We start from the raw sequence: 7,325 nt of genomic DNA on the forward strand, positions 1-7,325 counted from the left end.
TCAAGTGAATGAGGAATCCTTTGTGTTTAAGGCTCAAGGATATCCCTCTGTCACCATGGAGAGGAAGCATGAAGAGCTTCTCTCAAATCAGAGTCAAACAGAGCCCCCACAGTCAAACTCTAAGTTTGGTGTTGGGAGGCCACAACCAAACTCTAAGTTTGGTGTTGAACCCCCACATTCAAACTCTAAGTTTGGTGTTGGGAGGTTCCCACATTGCTCTGAGAAAATGTGAGGCTCCATGAGAGCCCTCTGTCAAGCTACTGACATTAAAGAAGCGCTTGTTGGGAGGCAACCCAATGTTATATTTTATCTATTTTCTTTTGTTATTTTATGTTTTTTGTAGGTTGATGATCATAAGAAGTCACAAAATCAATTGAAAAAGCAAAAACAGAATGAAAAACAGGAAGAAAAACAGCACACCCTGGAGGAAGAACTTACTGGCGTTTAAACGCCAGTAAGGCTAGCAGGTGGGCGTTTAACGCCCAGTCTGGCACCATTCTGGGCGTTTAACGCCAGAAAGGGGCACCAGACTGGCGTTAAACGCCAGAAAAGGGCAAGAACCTGGCGTTAAACGCCAGAAATGGGCACCAGCCCGGCGTTTAACGCCAGAATTGGCTCAAAACGTGATTTTGCATGCCATTTGGTGCAGGGATGACTTTTTCTTGATACCACAGGATCTGTGGACCCCACAGGATTCCCACCAACCCCACCACTCTCTCTCTTCTTCACCCATTCACCAATCACCTCAACACCTCTTCCCCAAAAAACCCTTCACCTATCAAATCCCATCTTTCTCTTCACCACTCACATCCATCCTTCATAAAACTCCACCTACCTCACCCTTCAAATTCAAACCACTTTCCCTCCCAAACCCACCCATACATGACCGAACCATGAACACCCCCTCTCCTATATAAACCCTTCTTCACCCCTTCATTTTCACACAACCTAAACACCACTTTTCCCCCTCTTTGGCCGAACACAAAGCCATTCCCTTCTTCCTCATTTCTTCTTCTTCTACTCTCTTCTTTCTTCTTTTGCTCGAGGACGAGCAAACCTTTAAAGTTTGGTGTGGTAAAAGCATTGCTTTTTGTTTTTCCATAACCATTTATGGCATCTAAGGCCGGAGAAACCTCTAGAAAGAGGAAAGGGAAGGCAAAAGCTTCCACCTCCGAGTCATGGGAGATGGAGAGATTCATCTCAAGGGTGCATCAAGACCACTTCTATGAAGTTGTGGCCTTGAAGAAGGTGATCCCTGAGGTCCCTTTCAAACTCAAAAAGGGTCAACTTTGATCAAAGGTTGGACCAAGTCCTCACAAACATTTGTGAAGAGGGCGCCCAATGGAAGAGAGATTCAAGAGGAAAGCCGGTTCAACTGAGAAGGCATGACCTCAAGCCCATCACTAAGAAAAGGATGGAGCAAACAAGAGACCCCTCTCATCATGAGATCCCTGAGATGCCTCAAGGGATGCACTTTCCTCCACAAGACTATTGGGAGCAACTAAACACCTCCCTAGGAGAATTGAGTTCCAACATGGGACAACTAAGGGTGGAGCACCAAGAACATTCCATCCTCCTCCATGAAATTAGAGAAGATCAAAGAATCATGAGAGAGGAGCAACAAAGACAAGGAAGAGACATTGAGGAGCTCAAGCACTCCATAAGACCTTCAAGAGGAAGAACAAGCCGCCATCATTGAGGTGGACCCGTTCTTTAATCTCCTTGTTCTTTATTTTCCTGTTTTTCGAATTTTCATGCTTATGTTTATCCATGTTTGTGTCTTATGATCATTAGTGTCTTAGTGTCTATGCCTTAAAGTTATGAATGTCCTATGAATCCATCACCTTTCTTAAATAAACAATGTTCTTAATTGAAAAAGATAAGAATTGCATGAATTTTGAATTTTATAACAGTTTAATTATTTTGATGTGGAGGCAACACTTTTGTTTTCTGAATGTATGCTTAAACAGTGCATATGTCTTTTGAATCTGTGGTTCATGAATGTTGGCTCTTGAAAGAATGATGAAAAAGGAGACATGTTACTGAGGATCTGAAAAATCATAAAAATGATTCTTGAAGCAAGAAAAAGCAGTGAATAAAAAAAAAGAGGCGAAAAAAAAACGAAAAAAAAGGGGAGAAAAAGAAAAAGAAAGAAAAAGAAAGAAATAAAGTTGTGATCCAAGGCAAAAAGAGTGTGCTTAAGAACCCTGGACACCTCTAATTGAGGACTCTAGCAAAGCTGAGTCACAATCTGAAAAGGTTCACCCAATTATGTGTCTGTAGCATGTATGTATCCGGTGGTAATACTGGAAGACAGAGTGCTTTGGGCCACAGCCAAGACTCAATAAGTAGCTGTGTTCAAGAATCATCATACTTAACTAGGAGAATCAATAACACTATCTGGATTCTGAGTTCCTAAAGAAGCCAATCATTCTGAATTTCAAAGGATAAAGTGAGATGCCAAAACTATTCAGAGGCAAAAAAGCTAAAAGCCCCGCTCATCTAATTAATACTGATCTTCATAGATGTTTTTGGAGTTCATTGCATATTCTCTTCTTTTTATCTTATTTGATTTTCAGTTGCTTGAGGACAAGCAACAATTTAAGTTTGGTGTTGTGATGAGCGGATAATTTGTACGCTTTTTGGCATTGTTTTTAGTATGTTTTTAGTAATTTTAGTTGAGTTCTTAGTATATTTTTATTAGTTTTTAGTTAAAATTCACTTTTCTAGACTTTACTATGAGTTTGTGTGTTTTTCTGTGATTTCAGGTATTTTCTGGCTGAAATTGAGGGACCTGAGCAAAAATCTGATTCAGAGACTGAAAAGGACTGCAGATGCTGTTGGATTCTGACCTCCCTGCACTCGAAGTTGATTTTCTGGAGCTACAGAAACCCAATTGGCGCGTTCTCAACGGCGTTGGAAAGTAGACATCCTGGGCTTTCCAGCAATATATGATTGTCCATACTTTTCCCAAGATTTGATGGCCCAAACCGGCGTTCAAAGTCACCTTCAGAATTTCCAGCGTTAAACGCCGGAACTGGCACCAAAATGGGAGTTAAACGCCCAAACTGGCACAAAAGCTGGCGTTTAACTCCAAGAAGAGTCTCTACACGAAAATGCTCCATTGCTCAGCCCAAGCACACACCAAGTGGGCCCGGAAGTGAATTTTTATGTCATTTACTCATCTTTGTAAACCTTAGGCTACTAGTTTTCTATAAGTAGGACCTTTTACTATTGTATTTTCATCGGAGAATCTTCTGATCTTTGGAATTCTTTGTTCTTGAGATCTTTTGATCACTTTGGGAGGCTGGCCATTCGGCCATGCCTAGACCTTGTTCTTATGTATTTTCAACGGTGGAGTTTCTACACACCATAGATTAAGGTGTGGAGCTCTGCTGTACCTCGAGTATTAATGCAATTACTATTGTTCTTCTATTCAATTCCGCTTGTTCTTTGTCCAAGATATCACTTGTTCTTCAACTTGATGAATGTGATGACCCGTGACACTCATCATCATTCTCACCTATGAACGTGTGACTGACAACCACCTCCGTTCTACCTTAGATTGGGTGAATATCTCTTGGATTCCTGATACACGATGCATGGTTGATCGCCTGACAACCGAGTGCTCGCTTGACAAACGAGCCAGCCATTCCGTGAGATCAGAGTCTTCGTGGTATAGGCAAGAACTGATGGCGGCATTCAAGAGAATCCGGAAGGTCTAACCTTGTCTGTGGTATTCTGAGTAGGATTCAATGATTGAATGACTGTGACGTGCTTCAAACTCCTAGCAGGCGGGGCGTTAGTGACAGACGCAAAAGAATCAATGGATTCTATTCCGGCCTGACCGAGAACCGACAGATGGATAGCCGTGCCGTGACAGGGTGCGTTGAACATTTCTACTGAGAGGATGGGAGGTAGCCACTGACAACGGTGAAACCTGATGGGAATTATTTTGGTGGAGACAATGAATCTCTTCCAAAGCAACACCAATCTAACCGGCAAGTGCACCGGGTCGCATCAAGTAATAAAACTCACGGATGTGAGGTCGATCCCACAGGGATTGAAGGATTGAGCAATTTTAGTTTAGTGGTTGAATTAGTCAAGCGAATCAATATTTGGTTGATTGAGTTGCAGAATTTAAATTTGCATTAAAAGTAAAGAGAACAAGAATTAAAGAGCCGAATCTTAAAGAACAAGAAATTAAATGGCAGAAACTTAGATTGCAAGAAATGTAAATTGCAAGAATCTTAAATGACGAGAAATTGTAAATGGCTTGAAATGTAAAGGGGATTGGGACTTGGATTTGCAGGAATTGAACAAAGAAAAAGTAAATTGCATCAAACAGAAGAGTGAATGGGAATTGGAATTGAATTAAATTCAAACAGACAAGTAAATGAACAATTAAAGTAAGAAACAGAAAATTGAAATGGTAAATTTAGATCTCAGGTCCCAGAGACTAGAAAACTGAGTCTAGATCTCAATGCCTTCCTAGATCCAACAAGAACAATCGAAAAGGAATTGTAAATTGCAGGGAATTAAATGAGAAAGCAACTAGCAGAAATGGAAATTCAATTTGCAGTGAAAGTAAACAAGATCCAAGGTGAGATTGAAACAGAATTCCTTCAATTCTCCTACCCAAGATCCAAGACAAGAGTAATTGAAAGTGAAAGCAATTAAACTAAGGAAATAAAAATCACTCAGGTTCCCCAAAACAGAAATGAAAATTCCCTAAAAACTCTAAAAGGGAAGCTCCCTAAATAAATTGAATCTAAGCCTATTTATACACTTTCTTCAATTGATCTTCAAGCCTTGAGTTGGGCCTTTGCTCTTGGTGGATTTGGGTTGAAAGAGGCCTTGGTTGATTGCTCTTGAAGTTTGGAGAGAAACCCAAGTGAATCCATTGAACCGGATTTGAGTTTTGCAAAGTTGGTTTTAAAGTTAGCCTCAAAGTTAGGGGGCTAACTTTGAGGCCAACTTTTTCTAGCAGCAAACACATTCTGCTGCACTTCACGTTGGAGCCAACGTTAGGGGGCTAACTTTGACCCTAACGTTGGCCTTGCTTTGTGTTGGAGTGGCGCCAACGTTAGCCTCCAAGTTAGGGGGCTAACGTTGGCGCAAACGTTGCACACCCTGGAGGAGAGTACTCATGCCAACGTTAGCCTCCAAGTTAGGGGGCTAACGTTGGGGCTAACTTCAAGTCCAAAAGTTTGTGCCAACGTTTGAGGGCTAACTTCAACTCCAACTTCATTCTTCCTGGTTCAATTTCACTTGTTTCATTGTCTTCTCTTAGCTTCTAGCCATTCCTTCTCACTTCAATCCTTCTCCAAGCTTTCTTCACCTATCATAAATCAACCAAACACATCAAAGCTTTGCTTGAAATCATGAGATGATCATTCTATCCCAATATGCACCAATTATGGCATCAAACCTCATGAAATTGCATTAATTTATCTATGGTTGATTCATTCAAAGGAAGCATGAAAATCTACCTAAATTAGCTTGCTTATGGCTCAAGAAAGTGCATAATTCAAGTGAAAACAAAAGAAAAAGACTAGTGAAACTAGGCTAAGATGACTTGTCATCACAACACCAAACTTAAAGCTTGCTTGTCCCCAAGCAAGGAATGAATTATTAAGAAGAAAGAATGAAATGGAAGAGGATGTTCATGCTAGCAGAATGTTATTGGTAGTTCATGGGATTTTGTGTGGATATGCAATACTCACTTCTCATTGATTCTTAGGCCTAGAAAGTCTCCTTCAAGCTTCAAGTAACCTACTGCTATGACCTCTCATTATTCCTTTATCCTTGGCTATTACTTTGTTCAAAGCTTTATTTGAGTGTCATGTGTAGCAAGTTCATTTTCTTTTCTGTATACTTGACACATTATTCACCATGGACACTTGGCTCACCTTTCCTTTTAAACATTGATGCCCAGCACCTCTTTGGGTTACTAAATGCCTTGTAGTTAGGTTGCTCTTGATAGTGGATTTTCAGCTGATGATCCCGGATTAGTTAATCCAAGTCACCGAGTGTTGAAGCACTCCAAAGAGCTTAGTAGTCCAAGCAGATCCTAATACACAGACACCACAGGCATATATTTTTAAGGTTCAAGCTATTGGTGTCCAGCTTTGTTTCTTTTTGTTTCCTTTTCTTTTCTCTGCCACTTTTTGGCTATCTTTTTTTCTTTCTTTCTTTTTGTTTTTCTTCCTTATCAAGGATCTTTATTTAATTGAGATCCATAGACAGTAGGTCACTCTATACTTGGAAGGAGATATCCTAGCTCTTTATTCACTAAAAGTGAGCTATTATACAATCACACACATACCACCACTTACTATTATTCTATTTCTATCTAACAGAGACTATCTTACTTCACATTCCAAACATTTCTTTTTATTGAATTAAAGATGCAGGGGACAAAGCATGCATTTAGTTAAGTGAAAGTAAACACGCAAGCACACACTTAGACTAGCTTACTTGTTGCAGAGAGTGATTCTACTTGTACTAAATGAACACTTTAGCAAGACATAAGTCAAAACATTTTTCAACAGCAAGAGTTAAGTATAGATACAACCTATTGGTTTGTAGTCCTCTTGTCCTTCCTTCTGTTGTGCTCCTTTTGAGTTATGATGCATAATATCTTCAAATGGTTGTTAGTTCCCTGCACAATTCTCAAAAGTTGCTTGCTTCTCAAGCCCTTAGGTGACTGGTTAGTATGCATGAATTGAATGTGGCTTTTGGATTTAATTTGGTGTGGGAACACCAAACTTAATTCCTTGCCACTTCCTTTGATGCAACAGATTAACTATATGTAAAATCTTGTGTCCTTGCTAAAGGTTATAAAACTAAAACTAGAAAGCAATTAATTGGTTGAATGATTTGTCTGATTGCTTAGAGCTAGCTTTGTGCAGGAAGTGAGAATGTGCTTTTAAGTGAGATTTTGGTGGAACACCAAACTTAGAATGCTTCATTCTCTCTTAATTTGTTTTGGTGTGGAACACCAAACTTAGCTCCTTGCGATACATACCAATTATTCAACCTTTTTATTGAAAAAGTTATGAAAAGAAAACTACCTCATGTTGGGTTGCCTCCCAACAAGCGCTCTTTTAATGTCACTAGCTTGACATCCTTCATTCTTTGATCATGGAGGTTGAAAATCATAGTGCCTCAGCTTTTCTCCTCTTACTGTGAACTTCCTTCCAGTCTCCTCTTTGATGATCTCTAGGTGTTCAAATGAAAGGACTCGGTTCACAGTGTAGTATTCAGATAATTGTGGAGACACCTTCATTGGTTGGGTGTTTAACACCACTTTATCCCCTGGT

Source organism: Arachis stenosperma, chromosome 1, assembly GCF_014773155.1.
Source record: "Arachis stenosperma cultivar V10309 chromosome 1, arast.V10309.gnm1.PFL2, whole genome shotgun sequence".
Lineage (NCBI taxonomy): Eukaryota > Viridiplantae > Streptophyta > Magnoliopsida > Fabales > Fabaceae > Arachis > Arachis stenosperma.